We start from the raw sequence: 14,944 nt of genomic DNA, 5'->3' as shown, positions 1-14,944 counted from the left end.
TAAAACAAAATAATTGCGGTTGTCGTAGCAGTTGTCCTTCCAAAGTCTTCCTCCAAGTAAAATGGAAAAAGGTTGTTGCAGAAGTGGATGGCTTAGTTGACAGATCCTGGAGCCAATTTAGATTATTAAAATTAATATAACGTGAGGAATATATTGTATTTTATTCAAAGAGGACGTTCATGTCAAAATGTCAAAGTCAATAATCGGTCATTCAGTGGACATGCATGGAGAATTTTGTCCCAGATGCAAACAACATGGAAACTAGAAAGATAAGCATGTACCAGAGTGGCCTATGACCCCCCCGCTACTACTGTGGAATTCACATTCCACTGACCTCTTTCAGCCAGAGCACTGGTTCCTTTTTTCGTGTGTGTCTTGGATGTCAACTCACTGAGACTCTTTGTCAGAACGTGACAGAGGCCAAAGGGCAAAGCCTCTGGGTGTGTTCACTCCCTGGCAGCTGAAAGCTAGCCACGCTGCCCTCGGGCAAGCGCAAACCGAGGAGGGCAGTCTGTCGTAGGAGTACCAAGGACAGGCCGAAAAGAACTAGAGTTTTAGCTTTTTCTTGAGTACATTCATTGGTGAGCTGACCCTTCTTTTTTTTTTTTTTGGGGGGGGGTGTCTCTCAGAGCTGTTTGAATCTTAAATCTGGTTTGAAATTTTGAAATATGATCTGGCAATCCCACAAAAGTACGTGTACCAGAACTGTTTACCAGAAATTCCGTTTTTGTCCCCATGTCAGCATTTTCTGCATCTATGTGCATTTCAAAATTACACATATCCAAAACCAGTGTTTACACTTACTGTACATATGAAACAAGCTGGATAGGCAGACATACAAAATGGAGGAAAACAATACACAATTGTCAACACCAAACAATCTAATGTTTTGAGTCCTGCCTCCTTTGGTTTTGATTTGGCTGATCTTGGCTTTTTTCCCCCCAGCTTTCTGTCATCTGCAATTCTCATCCTTAATTACTGATCAATACACCTTTAATGTTGTATTTACACTGTATTTATGGTGGATGCTTCTTCTGAAGGTTTTTTTTTTTTTGTTTGGGCAAACGGTGCTGAGCATACATTAACGACACATATATTGAACTAACATCGGGTTCGCATTGATAAGGTATATCTACATTTGTTCATGCACATGGGCAGATATCCAATATATATTGCCGTTTGAGTCACATTTGCAAGAACCTTGAAGATATCAGCTTCTCCCCCCCCCCCCTTGTTACACTGGGATGACATTTGGCATGACATTTGGCAAAAACATACACACAAATTTGATTTGTGCTTCTTGGAAGTTAAGGACAGAACAAAAAGATTGGAATTTTATCATCGTCCGTCTTTGGCGGATGGTTAGTGGGAAGCATTTTTGCCTCACAGAAAGAAGGTTCCTGGTTTATATTGCAGTTTGGGGGTTTTGTGGGTGAGGTTAGCATATTGTGGTGCTCTGCATGTAAGATTAAATTACAAATGGCTCCCTTGGCCAAGGCAGGGGTTTTGTATATGAATCAGGTTGGTCCGTGTGAGTCGACTATTTGAGACTCTCGCTAAAACCCAATCACATTAGAAACCAGTGGGTAATATTGGACGCCGACCTGAATTTTAACAGCCGCATTAAATTAATAACATCAGAAACATTTTACCATCTAAAATCAAAGGAACAGTGTCCAAATTTGACTTAGCAATACTAATCCATGTGTTTTTCTCCAGCAGCTTCGACTACTGTCAGTTTCCCAGAAAATCTGAGAAGCAATTCAACTGACAATTTCCAAATTCAAGCAATAGTTTTGTTTAGCCTTATGTACGAGAAGTATTGAAAACATTTTATGTCCACTCCTCACTTTTAATCCATTATTTTTTTCATATTTAATTGTTCTAATGTTTTATGGAATGATTTTATTTGCCTTCTTGTAAATTTTATGTAGCTGTACTTTTATTTGCCATGAAATGTGCTCACCAAATAAATTTGCTTTTGCTTCGCCTTGCTTATTCTCCTCAAACTTTCAGTCGTGATAACTATTCCACGTCACAGAAACCTCCCAGTTGATTTTGAATTGGATCCGAGAACACAAGTGTGTTTTGAGGACATTAATATGTACATGATTAGCAATGCCGCTTATAATCATGTATAATGTGCGAATGAATTCAATTTCCTCATGTCTGGGTAACTACTGAAGCAATTTCTTTCCAGACCAGCCATACCGACCAAACGTGTGTGTGTGTGTGTTTTTGTGAGACAGTGAGAGTGAAAGAGAGAGTGTGTTTGTATGTCATTGTGATTGCGTGTGTGGAGAGTTGGGGGCTCCGAGGGGAGGGACGGTCAATAGGAGGAACCCACAGTGGGAAATGCTGTGGTGCTTCAAAAGGGAAACAGATTGACATCAAGGCTCATACAAAATGTCTTCACCAAAAAAGAAAAAAAGAGAGAGAAACCAAGCATGGATTTCAAATTTCACAGCTGAGCACCTGGGAAAAATTGCCGTGCCTGGGAAAAAAACGCTCTCTTCTTTTGTGATGATCTTTGAGTTGGAATGTAGTTATTTCATGAAACCAGGTCAGGAATGAAGGATGAAAATGGGTGAGGTGGTTAAACCTGTGCTAAAGAGACTGACAAAACTTGGATAAGCAAACCTGTAGTGTGGAAACTGTCTATTGTACAGCCTAGCAAACATCAAAACACAGCATAAACATAACTGACCACATCCCAACATGGCTGCAATAGGCAGTTGACCAGTATTTCCCGATCCCTGCCCCTCGCCAAAATCAGCTGAGTTAGGCTACAGCTCAGCCGCGACCTTAATGCGAAGAAGAGCTTCTGAACATGGATGGCTGGACCTGCACAAGGAACACTATTTAGACCATTACCAAAATAGGAGGGGAACAAGCATCAACTGTGCAGCTCTGTAACAGTGAAACAGTAGAACATGAAGAATTTCACGCACTGAACCATGTACAATTAGGAAAAATAATCAAAATGCTGGGAAAATGTAAATATAAGGTGTACAAAATCTTGTAGGCTGAAGGGTCATTAACATCAACTATCAGCATATTGCTTGAAATGCAGTGAGCATCTTAAAGGGGAAATCCAGTGGTTTGCATTAACAATGTATCAAATAGGTCATGTAATATGTACTCTATTTTAACAATGTGATGTTTAATCCTCTCTCATTTAATAGTGTTTTGAGAAGATTTATATCAAAAATTACAAATTTTCAGGGGCGCTGCCATTTTTGCGAGTCACATGACCTATGTGCGTGGATGTGACTTGTACCGTGCCGCAACAAAGGCTCGATTACATGGGACACCATTTATGCCCAGCACGATGGCTTGGCCGCTCAGTTGATCGGGAAGTTCACAGCTGTATGCGGCTGCGTATGGAAGTATTCCTCCGTCTTCCCGAATAACCGATACTGCTATTTCTTCATCAGATGAGGATAAATCCGAGAAATCAGCGCTGGGCATATATGGTGTTGCATGTAATCGAGTGTTTGGAACGGCACAGTACACGTCACATACGCCGACGTACATCATGTGACTCGCGAAAATGGCAGCTCCTCTGAAAATTCGTAATTGTCGATAAAAATCTTCTCAAAACACTATTAAATGAGAGAATATTTAACATCACATTGTCAAAATAGAGTACATATTACATGACCTATTGGATACACTGTTAATGCAAACCAGTGGATTTCCCCTTTAAGGATGAAGACCTTTTTTTGTGATACAAGCAGATGACTTTAACATGTTGACTCACTTTTACAACTTGAATGATAGTTTAGAATGGTAAATTAAACCATAGTCTGTAGAGGGAATAAAGGTTTTATTTTTGCCATAGCTTGACCCTAAAACTAATTATTTCTAGTTGTATTATTTCCCAGGAGGAAAAATAGGTTATCTCATACTGAGAGGTCAGGTTCCACTGAGCTTTTTACTGATCAAGCAAGTATTAATATTCATGTATACACTGGAAACTTCAAAAGTTTTTCAGAACACTTCAAAAAATTAAACTATCACACCAATCAATGAGCTTTTTTTATACTGCAAATGTACTTCAAATACCTTCAGAATCCTTTCACATGTTAAGTCCCTCCATGAATAATACATCACAGCGTTGGCTGGGTTTACTGGCCGCTGACAAAAGCATCCAACACTTAACACACTCACTGCCTATTTTCCACTGTGTGCGATGGCCAGCAGCCATAAAAGCACAGGATAAGCTACAAAAAAAAGGGAAGCAAAAACATCATAAATATATTGACAATCCAAAGACTGACTGCAAGCAAGCAGGAGTAAGTGGAGTCATTTATCCCAACGGGCCGCATTGCGTTGAACAAGAAAATAGCCGAATAATTCTTGTGCTGTCCGCAATGTAATGCAATGAATGAAGCTAAACATAAAATTACCTTGTGAATGTCAAACCAGTGGTTGGCGTCGCAAGTGTGTGATTAAATACCACACGACTGCACACAAATGGTCAATACGCAGTGAATATTCAAAAATGATTTCCATTTTCAGTGGCCGTAGCTCATGTTGGCTATTTTGCTGGAAATCGCAATCAAGTCACAATTCAATTACTGTACAGTTGACCTATTGTGTAAATGATTTAAAGCGCTTTTTACTTTTTTTAAATCACCATCATCAGCTGGTCAAAGTTGTACCAGTCCCAATGGGCAGCTAGTATTTATACGTGTGGAAAAAGGGAGCATTATTTAAACTATAAAATTGTCAGTTGTCATAAGCGAGGCTGGACCACGGCCAAGAGGGGCGTGGCCTGGCCACCACTCCGAGCGGTTTCATCTCTGACACCTGTCGCCTATTTAAGTTGGAGTTTTGTCATTGGTTTTTGCCAGTTCATTGAGTATGCTTTCTCACATCCAGGGTTACTCTGCCACTGCGCCACTATAGTCCAGTCACGCTTTTGATTATACTCTTTAGTTGACTCATAGTTGTCGGACATTGTGTCTTGTGTTTTGGATCCTGCCTTCTTGGACTGTGTTGTCGTGCACAACCTTCATTTGTAATAAAACCCACTGAACATCATGTCCTCGTCTTGGAGTCCTGCATTTGGGTCCGCCCGTGCACCGTTGGTTCGTGACAGTCAGTGTCCCCTTAAAACCATGGACAGTAAATACAGTACAGACAGTACTAAATCTTACATGGTTATTGGATTAAAAAAAAATTATGTGCTACTAACATGTATCAGAAGAATTTAATGGATGTAGAGAACTTTACTTAAAGGTGGTTTCTTACATATACATTATTTATGATAATATTTAATAAGCATTAGGTTACTACCTGTTATTTAATTATTCATATGTGTTTTGTTGTAAAAATGCCTCAGTGCAAGGGTCAAATTTGCATGTACAAGACAATAAAAAAACAAGTCTTGGTCCTAATTTGAATAGTGAATATGACAAGAGGCGGCGTGTGTGTGAGCCAGTGCACTATGTCAGTATCTATGCAAATGAAAACAGAGGGCCATGTGGTTAGTGTGTGATGGTGAGGCACAATACACTCACAAGTGCACAAACACAGAGAATTAGCTGTGAGGAGTGCAAATATCTCTCTCTCTCTCTCTCTCTCTCTCTCTCTCTCTCTCTCTCTCTCACTCTCTCTCTCTCTCTCTCTCTCTCTCTCTCTCTCTCTCTCTCTCTTGTAGCCAGTCCTTCCCACTGTGCCTCTGTGAGACCCTCTTTGTTATTCAGAGTAGGAAATGCAACCGGAGCCAAAATCTGTCTTGCTTTGTGTTTGATATCATCCGTGCTTTGTTCTCAACGCCTCCCCTCAGCAAGCACTTGGCCTTGCTCGCTCTGAGATGCACAACGTGGAGGTTGGAGAAATGATGGCGCTCGTGATGTCGTTAGTTGATCACTGGTAAGTCACAGGGCACCTTTATGGCACATATAATGAACTATAATGAGCAACCTTTCACCTTTGCAGCAACATTAAGTCGAAACTCAACACAGGGGGCCTTCGTGGTTAAAGTACAGTAAACAACAAATGAAGCCATTGAAGCAAACCAAACTAGTTTGCTGCTGAACAGGTTGTTGTGAAAATTGAGACATTATGTAATGACAAATACAACAAAATTTGGTATGGACTATTCTGAAACAAGCCATAATGCACACTATTGTCAAGTTAATGGTGTGAGCTTGACCTGACTGTTAGATGTAGCATATCAATAACTTTGGTGACTGGTGGAGTCTATCTACTGAACTGACTGTCAATAGATTGTTTTGACATGGTGACATGCTCACATTTGTCCACATACCGTGAATCAGTAGATCCTTGATTTTGCCTTGATTGGTTTGTGGATTTGAATTTAAAAATGTGCCTCAGACTGTGCTTGCTGCCTTCTGTTACACATATATATTTTTTTATGTTACAGTATATTTTGGTAATGGTTTGCGTATTCTGGAATAAATATATTATTTTGTTTCACCCAAAAATGAAAATAAAAAGAATGATGTTTTCAAAAAATTTCACCCATTCATAGTACCACCACACACAGACAAGCACACACGCACACACCCCCTGTATATATCTACAATTGACATGTATATCAAGTCACAAAACTTCCCAACATTTTCTATTGATAGCATTATTGAACAGGACAAGTCGATGAAAAACAATAGCAGTCAACAGCAGTATGACCACAAGCTGTCCCTGTCTGGTGTGACGCTTGAGTGGTACCCTTGAACACGAGCTTGAACTAGATGCGTGCATTTGTCTGCTCCTGAAGAATGAGTCTGGCAGAGGGAGAGTATGTGTTGAATGCTAATGCCGTATCACTTCTCATTCATACCACTCGCACTTAGCGACTCCACATCAAAAGCTTGTTTCATCTGCTGAATAAATGGGAATAAAAGATTTTGTAAATACAGAAAGAAGACTTCAGAGACAAACTTCTCTTTGCTGGGGAATCTTTGTGAGCGTCACGCCGTAGGGTACATGAACCAGAATGTCTGCACCTTTAATGACCTTTATAACGTTTAAATGCAGGGGGACATACTGCAGCAATAGTTAATCATGCTTGGGCTTTGGAATCGGAGGTTCACGGTTTCAGTCCTACTGTGGGGAAGTGTAACTATTTGTTGGAGATGTAATCGACTATATTATTTATCGTCGAGGTGCCCTGGAGTACGACGGTGACCTCAACCCTTCAGTTCAAGTCACGGAGCATAATCTGTGCAATCTTACATGCAGTATTATTGTTATTATTAATATTATCCATACATCCTTCCATTTTCTACATCGCTTATCATCACTAGGGTCACAGTTTTGCTGGAGCCTATCCCATTTAACTCTGTGCGGGAGGCAGAATACACCCTGAATTGGTCGCCACCCAATCGCAGGGCACAAAAGAAAAAAGAAACCCCCATTCGCTTTCATATTCATACCTGCAGACAGTGTAGTCTTCAATCAACCTACTGTCCATGTTTTGGGTCATGTGCGATGAAACTGGAGTACCCGGAGAAAACCCTCACAGGCACAGGGAGAACATGCAAACGCCATACAGGGCAATGCTGCATTGTAAACCCGGTCCTCAGAACTGTGAGGCAGATGTGCTAACCAGTCACCACTGTGCCACCTATTATTATCCATGCATTATCTGAGCCACTTATCCTTACAAGAGTCTTGGAAGTGCTGGAGCCTTTACCAGCTATCTTTTGGCGTGAGGTGAGGTACACCCTAGCTGGTTGCCAGCCAATCACAAGGAACATGTAAACAAACAACTATTTGCACTCACAATAATACCAGAGGGCAATTTAGGGTCCAAGTAATTCATTCTTTGAGATATGGGAGGAAACCGGAGTGCCCAGAGAAAAGTCACGCAAGCACAGCGAGAACATGCAAACTCCACACAGGCGGGCCCAGGATTTGAATTCTGGTCCTCAGAACTGTGAGGCAGATGCTCTAAAGGGGTCACGCCAATGTGCCGCCCCTATTATTATTAATATTATTATTATCAAGGTGCATTGAAGATTCACGTTGGTAAAAGCAATTCAAGCCAATATTTGGAGCCTTGCGTGAGGACTTGCAGCTTCATCCACCCAGAAGTTTGAAGGTTTTGTTCACATGAATGGCTGGATAGTTTTTGTGCTGCTACAACACTTCCTCATGGCTGAACTTGCATTGTTAGGCTGGCAGTGTCGCCTTCAGGCTTTATCTTCACTTGCGGTGTTCCAATATAAAGTTGAATACATTAGTTTGACCACAAGTTAAAAATGGACACCAACCAAAGTCGGATGTGGAAGAAAAACTTGTACTGGCACGCTGCAGAAATGGAACCAGTCACGCTCGATGTGGGTGTGAAAACTAAACTATAACTCCTGTTAGGATTCCGTTCTGACAAAACTTCTGCAACGTTAGCAACATGCCTGCACCCATGTTTGTCTAACAGTGGCCATCCTTGCATTCACACTACTCCACATATGGCTGGGTTGCACGTGACTTCACGCTTGTTCATCTGGGTACTTGACCGCCATTGTTGCAGACAAGCAGTCAGCTGTCCATCGTCATCAGGGCAGAAATTTTTTTTGCGTATACGGATGTGGAAATCACGGAAACAGAGACATTGGGAAGCGATTTTTCCGTGTTCCAAAGACTAGATTGCACGAAAGAGCAGATACAATGGAGTTATCGAAAAAACGGCAACAAAAGTGGCTTGCAAATATACGACGTGCAGATCTGAATGAACCTCGAGTACACAAGGCAAATGGTTATTTGAAAGTCTGTTCTGATCATTTTGTAAGCGGTAAGCATGTGTAGTTCTAGTGTCCGGATATTTCACTTCAGGGAAGTCTTTCATATACTTTGAAAGTACGTCGTTGTGGAGAGTATTTGGATCAATATCTTCACAGAGTTTGATCTTCTGTACATATCTAGCTTTGACGACATCATCGAGTGAATTAAAGTGGCAGAAAACACCTGCCGCTCGGCGCTTACAAATGGGTCTGTGGACATTGCCATGTTGATGTCATCTGCAACGCCTCGCTTGTCTGTAGAAATGTCGGCGATTCGATTGAGGGCGCACTTTTATCACATGATTGCAACCCAAGAATAGAACATGCAGTATATACTAAAGAGACACCATTCAGTATGGTGGAATTGAAGACAAGTTACCAGACATTAGGGATGGTGATGGCCAGAATCCTCAACTGACATGAAAACAGCAGAAAGCGTTGTTTAGCAGACGCCAAACACTGAAACGGTTGAACAGGACAGCGCCACGGAGAAATGGAGCATTTTCTCTGAAAAAGAACCAAGGCGGTGGAACGTTGGAATGATTGGTTAGGGCGTCGACCTCTCATTTCTGAGGACCCCGGTTCAAATCCCGGTCCTGCTGTGTGAAGTTTGCATGTTGTCCCGAGCCTTTGTGGGTTTTCTCCGGGCGCTCTGGTTTCTGCCCACATCCCAAAAACATGCATTACTTAGAGACTCTAAATTGCCTCTTGGTGTGATTGTGAGTATGTAAGGTATTTTGCACTCCGATTGGCTGGCAACGAGCTCCACGTTAGCTGGGATGACTCCCGTGACCCTTGTGAGGATAAGTGGGAAAGAAAATGGATGGATGTATGGATGGAGGAACCAATGCTCAGGGTGGACGAGAGCCACATCAATTGAAGAGGAGAAAGTGGAGCAGGATCAACCAATACATGACAGAAGTGAATGTCGAGCAGGATAACCGAAGCATGCCAGGGAGTTGTGCACCTGAGCCATCAGGATGGAAGCTGACAAGAACAAGCTGGCCAGCTGAGCGAGCTGGCTGGCAAGTGGACACGAAAAGGCAGTAGCAGCAACCAGTAATCGTTTATCGCTCTGAGACAGGTGAATGCCTGCCCAGGTCCGATCTTCAGCCACAATACGCAATTTTTACTGCCAACTGGCCACCCGCTCTGTAATTTGGGAGCTGAAATCCTTATGTAGTGGGGTAGGGGCAAATCATGCTGGGACACAAGAGTCTTACTGGACCTTGTTTTAGCGATCTGCTCAATTCAGTACTACATATTTCTCAGTCTTTGTATCTTTTCAGCAATTACTTTCAGACAGACAATGAATTTAGAAATAAATCTACAATTTCACTTCATATGAACTTCAATTTTATGATCTAAAACCGTTACCCCTCCCCAAACATGACTGCTGTAAGTCTCTTGTGTTAACAAGGTTACGTCTCGCTTGCACCATATTTGAACCATGCTCTGATGCTGCCACCGCTATCTCCTTAAATAAATGAATTATTGAGATTAAATACCTGTGTTGTCACTAATCCAGCGGCCTCATTACATTAGCTGTCCTTAGCTGTCATTGTGAAGAACACATGCTTTTATTCTATCCAACATCACATTTAACTGATTTCCTCCTGCAGTAGCACATATTTCAATGCATTTTTCAAATAAAAAAAGACAACTGCAAACCTGCATGTACACGAAACCAATCTATCAGAGTTTCTAAAGCACACGTCAAAGAGATTTGAGATGCAAAATTGTTTGTGCAAGTCAGCAGCGGTGCAGGTTGCGACCGAGCTGCCGCAGATGAGATTCAATGAGACGCTGTTATATTTTTACACTCCCAGCAGGCAAACACTGACTAAAACAAAGCTGTTTTTTTTTTTACAGTGTGAAATCTTTTTTAGGTGAAATAAAATAAATCACACACCCCAGAGCTATTTGTGTCAGTTGCTTATCTCCTGGGAGACGATGAAGCAGTGGGAGTGGAAACTGCCACTGCTCTAACCTCTTAGCTCTGGGCGGTCGTTTTCTATGCTGACATCATTTGTCTGTCAATTCAGACACACCCATACAGTAATTAAAGTTTCATGTACACAAACACTGGTCAGTCTTTTTCCGTAGTGTACATATCACATACACCTGTCTATCTATTTACAATATGTCTAACCATTCACATACACCAACATCTTACTTCGGGAGCCGAAAGTATGTGAACGGTTTTGGAGTTTCTTAACTTTCTGCATAAATTGTTCATTAAATGTAGTCTAATTGTCGTCTGAATCACAAGAATAAAAAAAGTGAGTATACTAAACTAATACCACCAAAACACCTTTCATAGGGCAAAGCTTAAATGTTCACAGGACAGGGAGGAGAAAGTAAGTGAACCCTTGGGCTTAATAAGTAATTGACCCTCCTCGTCCTTTGGTAGCAATAACCTCAACATTTTTGGTGGTTGCAGATCAGATGTGCACATCAACAGAGATGACTTTTGGACATTTCCTTTCAAAAAAAAAAGAAAAAAAAAGAAAACACCTGCAGTTCAGCAAGATTCCTGGAATGTCTGGTTTGAATAACTATTGAGGTCATTCTATAGCAATCCAGTAGGGTTGAGGTCAGGACTTTGACTGACAATTCAACTTTGTTTTAATTGGTCCACAGAATATTTTACTAATCATGTTGTGGAATATCAGAATGCTCTTTAACCAACTTTGAACGTGGAGCGATGTTTTTTGGGTGTTCTCCCACAGTAAATGCATCTGCCCATTCCCATACACCCAATGTGTTTGCCAAATCACTACTCACGTAATGCGAAGAGGTGTTTGTTCACACACATCCACAAACAACAGTAACATATTTGCACAATAAGATAAAGACCAGGTACAATCATAATCACGCATAATCAAAACATACAGTATGTCTGTTGAGTTACACTTTGACACTTATACCTGTCATGTAAACATATTGGTCCATTCACATGTACCCAACAATGCCATCATCTCTCTATTCAAACAGAGCCATAAAATAAACATTGGCCTGTGAATTCACATTTAGTACAAATACCTGTACTGCAAACAAATTTTGAACTTTAGGATTTGACTTTCCCTTAGAGTGTGTATACTTGATGACTTAAGCGTAATCAACCTTCCTAATAAATATACACAATCATCACTCGTCAAACACCCCATCATCATCATCATCATCATCATCATCATCAATTGGTGGCTAAATCTCATCATAGAATATTTTGAATTTGAAAAAATATCGGCAAAATGGAAAAAATCAATTACATACATTCATAGACAACAGACACCTTTCCTTAACATACTAAAGAGACTTATCTTGGCCAAAGTAAGGTGCCTTCTGACGATACCAAAAATACTTTCTTCAGGGTGAAAATAGACTTTTGACTTCTGTATTCTTCTTCTTTTTCTTTCGGCTTGTCCCGTTAGGGGTCACCACAGCGTGTCATCTTTTTCCGTCTAAGCCAGTCATGCATCCTCCTCTCTAAAACCCACTGTCCTCATGTCCTCTCTCACAACGTCCAAACCATCGAAGTCTGCTCTCTCTAACCTTGTCTCCAAAACATCCGACTTTGGCTGTCCCTCTAATGAGCTCATTTCTAATCCTATCCAACCTGTTCACACCAAGCGAGAACCTTAGAACCTCTTTGGACTTCTGTATTCTTTGTTGTGAACGTCGTTGTTGTTGTCGGATTATTTATTCCATGTATTTAGCTTTTATCGTTCTTGTTATCTCTTTTAATTTTTTTCTTTTCCCCAACATTTTAGATCGGTTTGCATGGTGAGTTGACACAAGCATGGAGTGTGGATTTTCTTCTCTTGTCACTGTGTTTGCAGTTCCAGCCTCTGTGGGGGCAGGAAGTTTTTTTCACTCAATCCTGATCTCGGAGATAGAGGAATGGGACCGTGGGGGTGACTTCTCTGGGGGTACTGGCTGTGTGATGCTGACTCACCCATCTCCTGTGGGTACTGGGCTGGTGCCAGTTTGTGTCCTCCTGGGTCTTCATCTGGCTGCTGGTGCGGCGACAGGGCCCCTTTTGTTACTCCTAGGGCTGGCTTCCTCATCTTCTCTAAGTTTCATGCGTCCCTCTGCGCTCACCTCTTGCCACACGCGGCCACGGAAAGGGGGAGGGGGGGTTTTCCCCTGTGGGCTGTGGGGCCTGATGTGTTATTTTGTTGTTGTTTTTTTCCCGTGGCTTGTCTTGTGGGGTCCAGCTCCACACTCAGGGACAGGCAGTGGGTGCTGGGAAATGTGTAGGTCTTAGATGTGGTGCTGCAGGTCTAGAAGTGACGGCCCTCTTCAACAGTGCTTGTCCGACCTGAGGTGCCGTGCCTCTTAACCACTCATGTAACACACACACGCTATTCGTTGTACTGTGTGGGTGGATGGCATTGGGTCCCTGCGGCCAGTTGTCGGGATGTCTCGAAAGGGGGCCGGCAGACCACCCTGGGTCCTTTGCGGTGGGACGTTTCCTGTCCACAGAGTTACTCTCTCGTGCACCCCAGGTCTCGGTTCCATCCTTGATTGATTGGTTGAGGTCTTTCACCTCTGTGTTCTGGACGCAGCAATTAGAGTGTAGGTCATTTCTGTTCATCTTTTGCATGCACAATGGTGAGAATTCATTTATATGTGTCCATAGGCACACACTCCTGGAATTATTTAACTGGGTGTGGGACTACTCAAATTATTACTACAAATAACTCATGTATACATGAAGTGTTTATGTAGCACCCACTTATATTCTCATATTATAGATGATAGACTAATGGATTATAATTCACTTAGTCCCACCACATTCAGGCTGTATAGCCAGGTTCACAATCCTTGTCTTGCATGCTTCTTCTTCTGTCTTGTCCTGTCCTACCTTGTCCTGTTCTTCCTTTAAAGAATGCAGTGCTACAGTGTCATGCAACATCCATATTTAATGTTGCTTGTTGATAGGGAATGATTTAGTTTTGTCATTCTGGTTACAGGATACAAGCAGCCGAAAGGAGTTTCCTCCGCAGGGTCTCCCTTAGAGATAGGGTGAGAAGCTCGGTCATCCAGGAGGGGCTCGGTGTCGAGCCGCTACTCCTCCACATTAAGAGGAGCCAGATGAGGTGGCTGGGGCATCTGATTCAGATGCCCCCTGGATGCCTCCCTGGTGAAGTTGTTAGTGGGCATGTACCACCTTAAAGAGACCCAGAGGACAACCCAGGACACGCTGGAGAGACTATGTCTCTGGGCTGGTTTGGGAACGCCTTGGGATCCTTCCGGAAGAGCTGGAAGAAGTGGCTGGGGAAAGGGAAGTCTGGGTATTCCTGCTGAAGCTACTTCCCCGCGACCCGAACGGGAAAAGCAGTAGATAATGGATGGATGGTTACAGTTAGCACTTTGTCTTTGTCTTTTTTTCTCTCTCACCCATCTAGAAATTAAATTCGACTGATCGATTCTGATCCTCAATAAAATTTCCATTAAAATACAAAAAAAAAAAAAAAAAAGAAAAAATCACAGAGAAAGCTCAAAAACTCCACTGTGACACAGTAAAACTGTTCCGGCATAAAGGGATGCAGATTCTACGTTTTGCTTAATCTAACAACCAACTACTACACAAAAATAGAAAAAAAAGGATCTACTGACTTCCAGTATGTAGAGCAGGGGTCACCAACGCGGTACCCGCGGGCGAATGGTAGCGAGGACCATATAAGGCGTCCGTGAGGTATGTTCAAAAAATACCGTAGGCCACAAATTGTTACTATTATTTGTACTTTATATTCTGAATCTGACTTGCTTACATGAATTAAAATTTTAAAATATCTGTAATGTCATTTATTGCTTCATACGATCGATGCTCACGAAGTACCCCTCAGCCTCAAAATGGTTGCTGAGTCCTGATATCGAGAAATGTGAGCATGTCAACGTCTACTGACAGACAATTCAATAGATGAAATCAAGCAAGGTCATTCACATACGGAAAGTCCATAGTGTAAAGATCTGTAAATGTAAACTTGTGGCTGTCCATTTACATACACACACACTATAAACAGTTGTATACTAATTCAGCCTTTTATTGTCCACCTCCACCTGTGTCCCCTCCCACTTTGTTTCTCTTGTATGCCATTGACGGGCCGCTCATCAGATGATGATGTTGTCACTTCATAAGACAAGTACATGAATGACCTCAAGATGTCCCTTTTTCCATA

General features: G+C 41.9%; 1 protein-coding gene across 2 annotated transcripts in view; it reads right to left on the bottom strand.

Moving 5' to 3' along the window:
* The window catches only part of plxna2 (plexin A2), a 339,402-nt gene that overhangs the window by 119,757 nt on the left and 204,701 nt on the right, over nucleotides 1-14,944 (bottom strand). The window lies entirely within an intron of this gene.

The sequence above is a fragment of the Syngnathoides biaculeatus genome, chromosome 2 (genome assembly GCF_019802595.1).
Source record: "Syngnathoides biaculeatus isolate LvHL_M chromosome 2, ASM1980259v1, whole genome shotgun sequence".
Lineage (NCBI taxonomy): Eukaryota > Metazoa > Chordata > Actinopteri > Syngnathiformes > Syngnathidae > Syngnathoides > Syngnathoides biaculeatus.
This window is presented reverse-complemented; position numbering and strand designations above follow the sequence as displayed.